Below are 15,928 nucleotides of genomic sequence, written 5' to 3' on the forward strand. Positions count from 1 at the left end.
GTCTCCTACAAGTCTGAGCTGTTGGCTTTCCAACAATTGATGTACATTCTTTCTTACTTGTGCATTGATATTTTGAAAGAAAAACATTTATATGAAAGTATATTGATTTAATTAGATTGCTTATAAACTATATATTGTTGCTAAAAGTAGCTATCCCATGGATTTTCTTCAAATAGAAGCAGACTCAGAGTTAAATAATGAGTTGGAGGACTCTTTGGTCCCCTACTAGTGACTCATTTGCTCTATTTTGTGAATTGAATTGAATGGGAAAGTCTATAAGAGAGAGAAAGAGAGAGAGAGAGAGAGAGAGAGAGAGAGAGAGAGAGAGAGAGAGAGAGAGAGAGAAGTGGGGCACACATTTAAACCACAACACATTATCCATTGTAGTTTACCGATATAAGTAGCTTACCAATATATATACGGGCAACATTACCTGGAACATATATATACAAGTATCAACATGACAGAGAGCAAGTGCAACTACATGTACATTCAAGAGAAATCAATTCATAGAAAATGACATGGGCCAATTGGCTTGGCACCCCTTGTCACACCCCACTTCCAGTAGACCCAACTTACCATTAGGAATACCGGCGGTGTGAGTAAGACACTTACCTGTCTTACAAAACTATCAGGATCTCTGATAGCAATACCTTAACGTTTCACAATCTCATATCACAAACCAACTAATAGCAGCGGAATTAGAGTAATATAATAGAATCATAAATAAGTGGAAAAATATCTAATGATAACATAATATCAATAACCGAGGTATTCTGTTTACAATCCTTCAAGACTTACACATATCAAATTTAAAAACATAATATCCACAGACCTGTGTCAAAATAATCAAAAATACGCCGAACACCTTATGGTGCCGCATATACACAAAAGTCACAAGCATAGTCCTGGCCATGCTTTTTCGCTTCTGGCATCCAACAGTCACTCACTCTGTACTCGGGTCTGGAAGAAAGAGAATCACTAGCCATAGGCACAACCATACCTACATCATCATCTAAAAAGTGTGTATATGTGGGATGAGCTTTCCAACTCGCTCAGTGGGGTGGGGTTCAAGCACATCCAAGCAAAATAATCGCAGTAATAATTTATGATGCATGATAATAGAAATTAAACACATAGTTCATGATGCTCGTGATGCAATTCATTTATTTTATTATCCACCTAACAATACAACTAAGTTTGGTAAATGCTACTACGGCACATTAGGTTGTATCCCTCGTCTCGAAATTGCCATCGACTACCCAGAGATACAAATCGTAGTCATGAATAAAAGCCTGTCGATCCCCATATGCATCCATGGGTCACCCATTAAACCCCTGATAACCCCCTTTTGGCTGTCATGGCACCGATACCAATCATCGATCACATCTGACAAATTTCGGCCATCGACAATAATCACATCGTACCGTGGGTGTGGCATTCCGGAAAGGCACATCAAACATACCACAATGGATTATCCAACACTTTAAACCCTATTGGCAAGGGTTCGTAGCATAGGGAGTGATATCTAACCACATATATGCTACATGCCTTCATAATGATACAGTTAGTATGAATTACATGATACGGGTAACACATCAATCACAAAGTGTAATCCATCTTCAAATACAGTCCCGGATACATATCGGTAACACATCGGCTACAAACTGTAACTCATGACCGTTTACCTAATCTAGCATACATATAATAGTTAAGTATGGACTACGCAACACCGGTACCAATCATCAACCACGAAGCGTATCCATTTCCAAATGTAGTCCCGAAGCACACGATATCAGTAACACGTCGACCACAAGGTGTAATCTGCGACTACAACTAACTTTAATGCACATAATCAATGCATGAATGTAACATAAATACATAAATCACAGCACCAGTACCACCTTGACCATGCCAGATTCTGTCTCATACATACAACAAACACACGGCGATCACAGTACTGGTACCACCTTGACCACACTGAATCCTGCCATACATCTCCACAATAGTTCATATTAATTCAATAAAAATGTAACATGTGATAGCATACCATCATCATTTGAGAAATTAATAATCATGTATAATCCTAAGCATGTGAGAAATTCTATAATAATAAAACAATCCTGAAAAATAAAGCAATCTATCCCTCACCTGGTTTATGTTTATGTGTGTTAGGGTTTAAGTACGGCCACCGATCAATCAACTCAATTTTGATGCTGGGGCACGTGCGCATCACTATCCTAGACCCAAAGGTTATCATAAATTAATATGTGTCAGAAACGTTGGGAGGGGCCCACATGAGCCTCCCCCAAAGGTCACAGACAAGATTCATCAGTGACAGTAATGTCACCGGAAACACCCACTAGAAATAGGGACTTTTCCACTGGAGATATCAGTCCTATTTTCAGTGGTGGTGGTAGAGAGGTCACAAGGCTCTGTGATTCACTGGAAGCAGGTCCAGTGTTTCTGATGGCTTGTTTCCAGTGGCAGTACAAAACTGCCCAGCTCGAATTGGGGCTTTCTAGCTCAGGCCCGATAGTCGGGATTTATTCCATGGAGTTTGTAGAGAATGTTCCTAGCATCATTATAAACCAATAAAATTCTGATTCCATCGAGCAATTTGGGAGATACGTTGATCGAACGATCGAAACCCTAGTTGGTCATTTGGCTAATCTTGTTGCCAGAGCTCACCGAACTTGGTTTGAGCTCGACAATAGCACTGAGAATGTAGAATACGCATTCCCCGAGCTTAAGAGGGTTTGTGCACTAAGATTATACCCACACCTAGCTTAACCTAGGTCAAAATGAAGATTCAGAGTAGTAGGAGTGATTGCACTTACCTCTGGCAACGATTTCAGCAACTAGGCGGCAGCCGGCACCAAGGTTAGTCTCGTCCCTCTTCTTCCTCTTCCTCTTCTTCTTCTTCTCCTTCTCCTCTTTCTCTTCTCTCCTACATTTGGGCAACCTCATTTCCCACTTATAAGGCAAATAGGCCTTAGGGTCCGTTTGGTTGAACCTTACTTGAACCGATTGGGTTAACATGACTTTTGGAGCACGAGAACCCGACTCTTTAGGTCCCCAAACTGCCCATGTCATGAGGAAAGTGTGAAGGATGATTTGGGATCATCCAAGACTGTTTACGATGCGAGTGGCTGGACCCATGGGCCTCGAAACCTTAACAACAGCCTGTTTGGCTCACCGGATTCAGGCCCAGTGTTTCTGGTGGCTTGTTTCTGGTGGTCAAGACAGCTTGCTATCTTGATTTCTTACTATCCACCAACTGGTCTTGCATACGTAGTTGCCATCGGCCGTGCTCATAGCCTTTTGGTAACTTCAGTATGTGCCAGGATTCATGTGTGGGGAGTCGTGTCACTTACCGTATGGGATCGAAAGGTACAAACCCCCTCCAGTTAGATTGGCACATGATGCACGAACATTTGGGGTCATCTCTCCCCCTTCGGCAATGGACCGCCGCGAGCCAAAACCCGACTGTACTTTCAATCTCCGGTTTGAGGCCTATCACAACAGTTCAAATTAGACCGGGTCAGGGCACGGGTGTAACACCCCTACTGAGATGCATCAAAGGAAGCCCATAAAAATAATATATGAACAACGGGAGTGGGGTTGAGATAGAAATGCATCAAAGTTATACACTTAATCATAAAGGGCTAGAAGCAAGAAAACCCATCATAAAGCCTTCAAGATAGCACCTTTCCCTTTCTCAAGTTAGCCCCAATGGTTAACTCTCAATTATCAAAGAATGACTATAAAACAAAATCAAGAATGCATATTGTGACCAAACCATTGGAAAGATAGAAGATGGAATAACATCCAATAGTTCATCAAAATGATTTTTTTAAAGGCGGTTCATGATAGTATATTAACTTCGAAGTATCCATCACCCAAATCAAGTGCGCATTTGCGTTATAATCTAGATGTTACAACATCTGAGTTGTCAAAACTCCAAAAAAACTAGGTTTACTAGTGATCAAAAGACAACAAAATTACATGATGGTTTTACCCCTACACAAAAATATGCAAGAACTCACCCACTGGAAATCAATCTACTCTTAGACAAGCAGGCAGCTCTAGTTCCTCTATTTGAGAAATTCATCTCTTGAACTTGAGGAAGATGAAGTATATGAAGCTTGAATCAACCAAATCGAATGACTGAGACCACAGCAAGCTGAACTCTTCAATAGAATTTCCTTTTTTTCTCTTGAGGAATGTGAAGATACAAAGAATATGAGGGAAAATCGACCAAATCATAGGGAAATCGCAGCAAGCTTTGTTCTACAATAGGGTTTCTATTTTTTTCTTGAGGGTTTCTTCACAAGCTTCAATCGGTTCCTTCGCAAGCTTTTATTAGCTCCTTCGCAAGCTTCAATGAGGTTCTCAATGGTGTTCTTTGCTATCTTCTAGCTAAGGTTGTAGAAGAATGACCGTTGAAGACGGATTAAAGACCTAGGTTGAAGAAGAAAGTGAAAGAGGGACTTCCTCTTTTCTTCATTTTAAGTGAAGGGTGTTTTAGTATCTTCACTTTATTATAAGGGCATTTTCGGTATAACAATGGTGACGTCACCAACTAACAATTTCAAACTCATGGAGACTAACAGATTAGACTCAAGTGTAAGAATCTTTCAAACTACAAGGGATGGGATGTAAATCATTCAAACCCTTGGATCCATATGTAATTTCGGCAAACTACAGGGGAAGGGGGCGTAATTTTCCCAAAATAAAAAAATAAACTGAAAAAAAATTAAATAACCAGTTTGAATGCCTGAGAGAGACAGAGAGAGGGGGTTTGAAGGCTCTCAAGATTGGATGCAATCTAGGGTTCCAGAGGTAAAATTATAATGGATCAATCTATAGATGATCGTTTTTCTTTGATCACCATTATTGATATCTTGAGATGCACAATGAGGACAGGGAAAAATTTTTATTTAGGTTTATTTCTCTCCTTTTATTGTTCTAATTTGAGGGGTTTTTTATGCTTTACTTCGATTGGCATTTTTTTTTATATGGGATCATGAACCGATGCTATGCTTGTTTATGATGAGGATTTCCCTGTTGGCTGTTGAGTTTTTCTTTCGTGGTTCAATGGTAACAATCTCTCTCACAGAAATCATTTGGTCTCTTAAAGTCACGGGTTTCACTGTGAGATGACTGAAGAAAAGAAGAGTGGAAGAAGGAAAGAGGGAGGGCAGATTCAAGGTTTCATTGCCACTAAATTATTGTTGCAGCCATGGTCGTGGTATTAGTAGAGGTTTTGGTGCCGAATCGGGATAAAAGGAGATCATGTATTTGATCATGTTCCTCTCTCTCTCTCCATCCAGCGCATGGTTTTAAAAATTGGATTGGATCAATCAAATTTGCCTGGATTGAATTGGTATCGATCATGAGTGATCTCATGTCTTGACCAATCCGATATCATCCACTAATATAATCTAATGGTAAATAGGGTCTAAAAAAACATGTTTTTTTCTTTTAAATAAAACGACAAAGTTTTCCTAAGGTCACAATGAATAGGAATATCACGACCATATACAATAGTGGGGGAAAGAGGTGGACAGTGATGGAATCACATATGGATCGTCCCACCATTAATCCACAGGTGAAGGAAATTTTTGTTTGAAAAAAAAAGGATAAAAATTCATTCATATCCCAAACAAGCCGATGTCAATCTGAATTGATACCACTTAAAGACTGATCCCGAGTTTTAAAAACTTGATCCATGCACTACTGTTGCCAACTTTCAAACCAAGGCTAGGATGTTGCAGACTACAACAGCAGTCATTAGAGGTCAACAACTACAATTGCAGCCACTAATAATAACATCAATGTGATAAAAAGTTAGAAATTGAAGTTATTTGTGGTTGTGGTATAGTATTGATGACAGATCTTAGACCAATTAACCTGAAACCAGTTCTTTCTTTAAATGCTATCATTGGATCACATCTCATTTTCATTTTGGGAAAATAATCGAGAAGTGGATTGGTTAGTTAATTTTGTATGCGAGTTTACAATAAATTCGATTTTCCATGCGATGATTATCGTCCAAATCATCTTAGTCACATTATTTGGGAGGACAACGCTGGTTAACCTTTCTTTAGAATGTAATATTTCTTGTATAAGTGTTTTCTTATGAGTTTTGTGGGTGATAGAGTGAATTGTCGCTCCTAGGTTGGGGTAAGATGGGTTATGTCCCCCTCTTGTTATTTTATTATGAGTTTTATCTTTAATATAATTCTAGGGACTTTCCTGAGTCCTAGACAATATTTGGATTAAAGAAAAATGTTATCCTTGTAGAAGCAGAGGCCAGTGAAGATAGAAAATATATTGAGGAAGAGGAATATGAGGGTGGACACATATCAAACCAGTCCATAATCCCTGCTAGGGGTGTGAAAACCTTGCCCGAATCAGTGAAACTAATCGAAACTTAATGCATCATGTTTTGGGCTGAGGTTTTGTGATATTGATGTCAAATCATACTACATTGAAACCGATAAGACATCAAACTGAACTTAAAGAACCGGATCGAAATGGATATAACTCGATAAAAAACTGATACCAATATGAAATTCATTAGAAAAATCTTTCATACTTTTTAATAAATTTACATGGAAAACCGAGATTGATCGATAAGAAAAATCATAAGAAACTGAAACCAATCCATCCTTATTGGTTCATGTTTCGGTTTTACACATTTTCACACTAAAACCAATAAAAATGATTAAGACCAATCCAAACTGATTGATTGGCACCCTAATTGTTTGCAACAGAAGATTTCTGTTAAATTGTTTTCTCATCTCATGGTTTCATACAAGACTCTTGAACCGAAAATCACCCGTAACTAATAATCACAATTTGCTCACTCTATTCAATACCATCTCACTTAACTTCCCTATATACTTATTTACACGATTGAAAACATTTCTCTTTAAAGGGGGCACTTGACTGCTTTGACAAACCATGTTCTATACTGTAGGCACAACAATTGGGATCATCCTCAGACTTAAGATCAGTCTCCATTGGTGAGTTTGTCATTCTCATGAGGCATATTTTTATGCTGCCGGCATTAAGGAGCATAGGCGATGTGCCAGCACCCCAATCAATGAGAGCACACACTTGGACATTGATCAAGAGGAGCATGGTGGTCATTTCGCACCCCATGTGTCTGAGTACACCCTAATGCTCCAGGACAGAAAACACACCCCTTTATTTCAAATATAGTTTAAAAAATATCTATAATTTTTTCAAAAGGATTTTGGTTGTTTTGTGTCCCAAAATGTTTTAACCCTCACATCCCTAATATTGCTTCTAGTAACGCAAAGTAGTGGATAACTTTTGTCCCATATTGGTTTTGGAAGATATTAGAGTAAAGCTTATATTGTATAATTTCTTTTTTTGGTAAGGGCTTATATTGCATATGTTAGGTTTTCATGAAAGGAAGGTTTTATGATCTCGTCTCTGGGGAGTCCCGATAATCTCCTTGTTACAAGAGAGTGCAACACTAAATAGGCGATGGGTGGTGATATACCACTATCACACAAACGTATATATGGTCAATGGTACCTGGCCCAACCATGCTGATCGGCAATATGAAACACAACCATTATATACCCAGAAGGAAAGAGAGAGAATCGGCAATAATGCAGCTTAACACATTGTGGCGGTCACCCCAATCACCGCATCGCCACTTGAGTTGATACGAGGGGGCCTATTTCGCAAATAACTCATTTCCTCTTTGTTGGGTGATCTTTTTCAGTAATAAATTAATGGTCAATATGGGGATTGAGAATCATAAAAATTTGGAGTCACCACCTCAGGTTAGAGCCTAGGACCCATAATAAGAACGGACCCAAGATTGAGTCGGTCTAGTCTAGAGATTAGGGTAAGAGTCAAGTTATGAAGTTGGAAAGGTGTTAGGCACCCACTTCACCCGGTTGAACCGGTCTCCTATTAGATGCATAAATTCGAATATTCCCCTTATATATCCTAACCCACATGTATGACTAGGTATTTAATATACAACATTATATAGGCATTATATTGAATAAAATGGCTACATTATACCTACTTTGTTAAGAAATTACAACTGACCTTGACCCCTGTTCCAGGCCAAGAGGGGTGGACCCCGTTGATACGTGGGAGACGCTGGTGAAGACTTCCAACTCAAGTGGGAATGATCTCAACTACTTTCTCCTTCTTCATTAGGAGAATCTAGGCCTTTGACGTTATCTCAAGATTCTGGCATACTTCTCGAGGACTAAAGAGGAATTTCTCTACCCTTTACTCTTCTACTCTCCATATTCTTCTCCTGTGTCTCTTCTCTTCTTACACTCTTTTCATAATGCTTTCTCTATTTTTCTCCTTTTCTCTCTTTTAATCCCTTCCTTTTTTTCTCCTTCCTACCCCCCTCTGATGAAAAGGGAGCACCATTTATAGGTGTTTGAACTAATTTAATAGGCCTGCCAAAAGTGGTAATTTTTTTACAGGTCCGCCATCAAAAAATGGTGATTTTTTGCGGGCCCGATTGACTTTATTTCCTAAAAAATCAATTTCTCACGTGCAAGGCCAATTTTTACCCATTTTTGGTCGATCCCTGTTCTAACTTCTAGGAGCGATTCTGGGAGATCCGATGGTCCGAATTTCACATACGATATATCTTCAAAATCGTATTTCCGAGCACTATCTAATAGTGTGGGTTTCGAGCTCCTTTTTCACTTGTAAAAATCAAGAATGACAAAGAGGTGCCTTCTGCCCTTTTGCAAGCTGGGTTTTTCAACAATCCTTATCCATGTCGTTCTTGCACCATTAGGCATTTCTTATAATCAATTCGTTAATATACAACACGTTAGTATTGTGTGCCACGAGGTCGGTTCTGAAATTGGTCTGGGACTAGATTAGGGTTTAAGTGTCATACCTTACCTTTAATTGACCAAGGTATGCGACATTGGACACCCACATCCAGTCAGCCTAACCCTCCAGGATCATAGATGCAGTACATTTATTTTACAAATGCCACCAAGATCACAACTAAAATCAGAGTATACTAATAAAATCATACAATTATTACTAGTGATGCACTAAAATGATAAATTATATTATACAATTTCCATGTCTGAAAACAACCACAGGTTACCATATTACTTACTACACGTTCCATAAATATTTACATCAAAAGGAATAACTAAAATAACAGAAGTGAGTTCCATCAACATCCTAGTGTCTTGTAGACACAACCACCCCTAAAGTCCAATCCTACCTTAGCACCAATACCATCATTTAAAAATATAAATCCACGAGGGGTGACCTTCACAAGCCCAATAACGGGTGTGCATGTAAGCACACACAACAAATGATGCAATGCAAGTTCAAGCAAAGTATATGATGCTCATGATCTAGTTTTAGCACTCAATATCTAACAACAATTATTAATTCCAAGATAAGGTCTTAGTGCTACTACAACATAGGTGGTATCCCTAGTCCCAGAAAACCCATCGGTCACCCAGCGATACAAGCTAGTTGTGAGTCAGGAGCCTACAGGTCCTGGAAAACCCATTAGTCACTCTGTAAACTCCTAATGAGAGTAACCCCTAATAGCCATGGTCTAGAAAAACACCTCGGTCACCCGTGTTGCATCCGCCTCTGAGTACAGTACGTCATACTATGGATATGGTACTCTCAATAACATACCACCCCTTGGAATTAGCCAATACCTAACCCCTACTGGCAAGGGGTGTAGCACCAAGGTCTGTGAGTCCTAACTATATTCAATCTATATGAATCCATACCAATATATAACATCCAATCATCCAACTGTGGCCATAACTATAACACCGACCTCTGAGCCCACAGTATCGAAATCCTCCATCGGCTTTTATGTGACGACAATTAATGTGAAGGTGAGCTTCTCTGGGCCTGGATAGTAGGCCATTACTATCTTGGCATCTAGGAGAATCTGGATGAGATAGTAGATCAGCCATTGTTGCTTCTCTTGCTCTTTCACTAAGGCTACACTGCGGCTATTGGTGAGACCACAAGTCGATATGGAGTTCATCACCCGGCTCTGGTGAATGAGAAGTGATGGTGATTCAAGGTATACCTTCAATGCTCAAAAGGTGTCTTCACACTCCACTGTCCAAAGAAAGTCTTTGAGTATTGAAAAGTTCTCCAGTGTCTTGAAGAAGGGTAGGCACTTGTCACCCGCACGGGAAACGAAACGGTTAAGCATTGTAACTCGACGTACAAGCCATTGGACCTATCAAATGTTCCTTAGTGGGGCTTTATCTTGGATTGCTCGGATCTTACTTGAGTTTGCCTCTGTCTCCCTCTTTGAGACTATGGACCCTAGGAATTTTCAAGAGGTGACTCCAAACACACACATAAAAGGGTTTAACTTCATTTTATTCTTTCGTAGGACTCCGAAGGCTTCTTCCAAGTCGACAATATGTCGATTGGATTTTGTACTCTTAACAAGCATGTCGTCCATATACACCTCCATGTTCCTCCTGATCTGCTGGTCAAACATGCTATTTGCCATCCTGATACGTGGATCCTGCATTCTTTAGACTAAAAAACATTGCCTTACAACAGTAGTTGCCTTTTTCAGTTATGAAAGTTGTCTTCTCTTTGTCATCTTCTTTCATCCTTCACTGGCTGTATCCAGAGATGGCATCCATAAAATTCAGCATTTATGTACTGTAGTAGCATCAATAAACTGATCGATCCTTACTAGTTGGTAAAAGCCTTTGGATAGCCTTGATCAGGTCTGTGTAGTCAATACAAATCTACCATTTTTAGTTGAATTTTGGGACATGATGATGCTAATGAGCCAGGTTGGAAAATGTACTTCCCTAATTAGGTGTAAGCCTTTAGTTTCACCACTTCTTCGTTTATTATTTTCTGTTGCTCAGGAGCCAATTTCTTTCTCTTCTTTTTGATCGAGTTTTGCCCTCACTCAACATTGAGGGAATATTCTATGAAGGTTCTAGGAATGTCGGGTATATCTTCTGCTAACCAGGCAAAGACGTCTGCATTGCTTTTGAGAAAACTAAGTGCTTCTTAGGTCTGCTTTTGGCTCAGCAAAGCATAGGTTGGGCCATGCGGTTTGGATCTTCTTCAAACAAGGGTACTTGTATCAACTCCTCCATCGGTTCTCCCTATTGTAGATGAGATTCATCTCGGACATCTCCAATTTTAATGTCGTACACCAGGGATGAATTGTCGCCCTTCTTTTCTTTGATGAAGTTGGCATAGCATTTGTGAGTCCTTCTGACTCGAGTGGCATTCTCTGATACCTTGTTCTATTTGGAATTCGACCTTGAGATACTTGGTGGAGGCTACGGCCCTTAGATCATTTAACGTCGGTCGGCCTAAGATGGACTTATAAGCCAACACCATCTTAATGACCATGAAGTTGACGAGTGTTTTTTTTTTAGCAGGGACTTTCCCCAATAGTCACAGGTAGCTCAATGCATCCTTCTAAGTACGTTGCAATCCCTTAGAATCCATATAAAGGGCCTGTGGTAGGATTGAGCTTGTCGTCTCCCAGGCCGAGCTTCTTATACGTATTGTAGGACATTACATCAACCGAGGAGCCAAGTCAATCACGACTACGAAATGGACAGTTGGAAAACATCAGTTGGACCATAATGCAATCATTATGAGTCCACTTTAGGCCCTGTAAATCTTCGTTGGAGAATGTGAACTGGATCCTTTTGAGTGACCTTGATTGGCTCTTCCGTTATACAAATAAAACAAGTGCACGTTTTGGATTTTCTAACTGATTCGGACCCTAGACTGCCCAGGATGATGGCATGTATAGTGGGGCCAGTTAGCTAATTGGATTACTCAGGTCTTTGGTCACTCAGTTGCCTTATGTCTGCCTCATCATCCTTCTATGATTCGCTCGGTCGATGACTTGATTCCCTTTGTTCCCTTTGGCTCGGTTGGTCAGATTTTAATCTCTTGTGGTATTCCTTGAGATACCTAGCCTTTATCAGCTCTTCTAGTTCCTTCTTCAGTACTTGGCAATCATCAATATGGTGTTGATGTCTTTGTGAAAATGGCAATACCATTTTGGGTCATGCTTCTTTGGTTTCGACAACATAGACTGGGGCTAGCAGATGATTTTCTTATCCTTGATCTCAAGGAGCACCTTAGAGGGTGCTTGGTCTAGCTGAGCAAGCGAGGAGTTCTCTAAACTCGGGGCTCTCATCCTTTTTGGGTCCCATTCATCCTCTTTGGGGCACATAATTGTCCCCTTATTCTCCTGAGGTAGTTAAGCCATCTCTTTACATGGCGTCAGGTTCTCATCCATTAACACATACTTATGACATCGTCTCAAGAGCTTGGACATGTTTTTTGGGTAGTTTTTGGGCAAGACTTGATGAGCTCCTCATGGCATACTCCCTGGTAAAGTGCGCTGAAGGCCTCTCTGTCTTCCAGGTCCTAAACTACTAGATTAACCTCTGTGAAGCTTGTAATGTAATCGCAAAGCAAGTAATCCCGACATTGCCTTATGTCGAATAGGTTGTGTGTGGTTTTCTACTGGCGAATGCTAGTGTGGAATCTGGTAATAAAGGCAGTCCCTAGTTGGTCATAGTTTTGGATCGATCGAGGCTTTTGGGTCGAGATCCATTTCAGTGCCTCCCTTTTGAGTGAGGCTGGAAAAGGCTCAACAGAAAGCTATATTCAAATCACTTTGGATGGACATTACTAAGTTATAGTGACAGAGGTGATCAATAAGATCAGTAGTCATATAGTACTGGATGAAAGTAGGTGTCTCCTGGCCGATCCATATGGGGTCTGCATTTCTATCACTTTGGCTCCCTCCCCCATTCTCTATATAATATAATTAACACAAGGGGAGGAGGCACTTCATTCTTCTTCTAGGTTTTTTTTTTTTTTAGTTGCTCTATCTCTTTCTCTAGCTCTAGTTATAAGTTTATGCTTTAAACACTTTTGTAAGTTCTTTTTATTCAATTAATGCCAGCACTTTTGTTTTTGATTCAGTCTTTTATTTTTATTGTTTAAGCAATTAAAGTTGTAATTTTCAAGTTCTAGTTCTAGGCTTGGTTCTAGGTGACAAGAACAAGCTATGGAGCATATCTTTCAAGTACTAGAAATTTAAGATTTGGTTTATTCCAGATTTGGTTTTTAGTACTGATAGTATCTCAAATCAATCAAGTTTTCAGTTCAAGGGTTGAAGTTCAAGTAAGTAGGCTCCTTCAATAGTCTTCTCACCCTCCCTCTCATTCCCTCTTCTGACTACCCTTTCTTTCTTAATTTAGGATTTTAATTTCAGTCATTACATTATTGTTTTCCCTTTACCCCAAGGTTCATGGCTAGTGTATGTGTTGGTTTTGCCCCTACTAGCCATAGAACCATCATTTTATTATTTTTTATTTTAATTGCCTCCCTTTCCCTAAAGCCAAGTAGAGTAACCCTTGTAAGAGTGACTCTTTGGTCAAGTAGTGAAACTCATATTATGATGCATCCCTCGGGCTAAGTAGAGAAACCTACTTGTGAGTCTCTCTCTTGCTTTATCTCCTTTCTTTTAATTTATTTTTATTTTAGCATTTTTTTCCTTTATTGTTTTTTAATTGCGTATGGTGTTTATTTTCAGTTATTTATTTATTTAATTTTAATTATGTGGTTTACATATTTAAATTATTAGATGAAGAATGGTTAGGACGTTATTTTAGATACATATGTCTAGGACGGTAGTTAGAATTAGATCACAACCATTAATCGGGTCACTTTTGCATTATTAAAAGAGGCAAAAAAATAAAGTGGCTGCTCTCCCTGTGTTTGACCAATAGCTACACTAATCCATACGCTTGCGGTTATATTTTAAAATCTCAAACAAGTTTTTTGGCACCGTTGTCAAGGAGATAGTTCTATGTTATTTTTTGCTTTCTTTTGGTAAATTGGAGTGCTTTGTTTGCTTTGTTTTGTTTTCCCTTTTCTTTTATTGAATTCCTGAGAAGAACAACTTACAATAATAGTTGTATCAGTGGAGGTCGCCAAGCCTCACAGTATGATAAAGATAGGTTTTGCCCTGTAGCAGTACCTCAGGAATTGACTTGAGCAACCCCGGATCCCTTCTAGTAAACTCCCAAAAGGCCAAAAATAAAAAAAAAATTAAAAAAAAGGTTTTTCTTTCCATTCTTTTGTGCTTATCTTACTCTAGTTGTAGGTAGTTTTCTATTACATGAGTGTTAAGTGGGTACGTAATACTAAGAATCGGTTAGAAAGAAGAGATCCAACAAGTAGTGATCCTATACATTTGCTCTCTTTAAAACCCTTCAATATGGGAGACCAATAGCAAAACCCTCCACCTAAATCTCTGAAAGATAGGTTCTACCCTGCTAGAGCAGCCCGACCTTCCTGCATAGTTCTACCACAAGCCCAGGGTAATAATTTTGAGCTCAAATCTCAGTATATCACTCTGTTGCCCCACTTTTATGGGCTAACCTCTGAGGATGCATACCTATTTCTAAGGAAATTTGAAGAGGTATGTGTTCTAATTAAGATCCAACAGCTTTCTGATGATGATGTTAAGTTTAGGTTCATCACGTTTGCATTGACAGACCAAGCTAAGAAGTGGTTGTATGGTTTACCCACAAATTCCATAACCTCATGGGAATAGTTCACAGTTGTCTTCCTTAAGAAGTTTTTCCCAACTCACAAGACCAATAAGCTTAGAAGAGATATCCTTCAGTTTAGGCAAAAGCCTAGTGAGTCCTTTTCCAAACTTATGGAGAGATTCAAGAATCTACTCCAAGAATTCCCTCACCATGGCCTAGACTTATAGCATTTATGTCAAATAATTTATGAGGGTATTGATTACCCAACTAAACAAATGATAGAGTTTATGTGCCCTGAGGGATTTACATCCTTTATAGATGAAGGAAAGGCATGGGAATTCTTACTTGATTTAGCTGACAAAACCTATGAGTGGGAATCAACCCAAGAGAGTGAAAGAACCATAGGAGGGAAAGCATATTTTATGGATGGGATAGTAGCCAAAGAAGCCTATTTGGATAGCCTAATCAAGAGGATTGAGGCTATTGTTCCTAGAGAGTCATCATCAGTCAATTTAGTTAAGATTTGTGCTTGGTGCCAGTCCCCTGGACATGTCATGAAAGAATGCCCCAACACCTCTAGGGGCACTTCTAATGATAGTGTTAATACCTTATACCAGAATAATCCATATAGTAACACCTACAATCCAGGATAAAGAAATTATCCAAATTTCTCCTGGAATCAGGACAACCAAGCAGGGCCTTCCAATTTCCATAATCAAGGTCAACCTGGATCTCAAAGGCCTCCCTTTGCACAACAATATTTTTCCTAAAATACTTTTCTTAGGTCAAATGTAGGACCTCATGCTAGTTTTCCTAAGGCCCCTCTCCTATCATCTTATCAGCAACCCCCTAGGTTTACCAACACTGGAGAGGCAAGTAGAATAAGTGACTTGAAAAAAATATGGTTCTCCTCATGACAAGCCATCAAAATCTTACGAGAGAACTCACCCAAGTTATCTCAATTATGCGTGAGAGGGAGAATGAAACTTTACCCAGTCAACCAAAGCCTAACCCTAGGCATCATCAGCCTATTAGTTCACAAGTACCAACTAATGCACCACTGAATATAGTATAAAGTCAGACCCAGCAAGGGCCCTCTAACCAATGTAATGTTGTTTATACCTTTAGGAGTGGTAGAGAGTACTAACAGAGTGTTCCTAATTCATCCCCATCTATTACACCTATTAACTCTCCTTCAGTTGAGGACACAAGTGTGCCTCTTGCTCTAGGTTTCTCTGATGAACCTAAAGATTCTTCTGAAACTAAAGATGATTTGGTTGAGAAAACCAAAAATGAATCTTCTGAAAAAGGGCAAATCCCTAACAGTCCTT

At 39.4% G+C, this 15,928-nt stretch overlaps 1 non-coding gene and 1 pseudogene across 1 annotated transcript; both read right to left on the bottom strand.

The window, feature by feature from the left end:
* LOC122084767 overlaps positions 1-15,928 on the bottom strand; it is a 135,322-nt pseudogene that overhangs the window by 4,683 nt on the left and 114,711 nt on the right.
* On the bottom strand, positions 14,708-14,814 carry LOC122085278. The gene has a single exon (XR_006142059.1). It is a non-coding gene; the product is annotated as a small nucleolar RNA R71 (small nucleolar RNA).

This window comes from Macadamia integrifolia, chromosome 7, assembly GCF_013358625.1.
Source record: "Macadamia integrifolia cultivar HAES 741 chromosome 7, SCU_Mint_v3, whole genome shotgun sequence".
Lineage (NCBI taxonomy): Eukaryota > Viridiplantae > Streptophyta > Magnoliopsida > Proteales > Proteaceae > Macadamia > Macadamia integrifolia.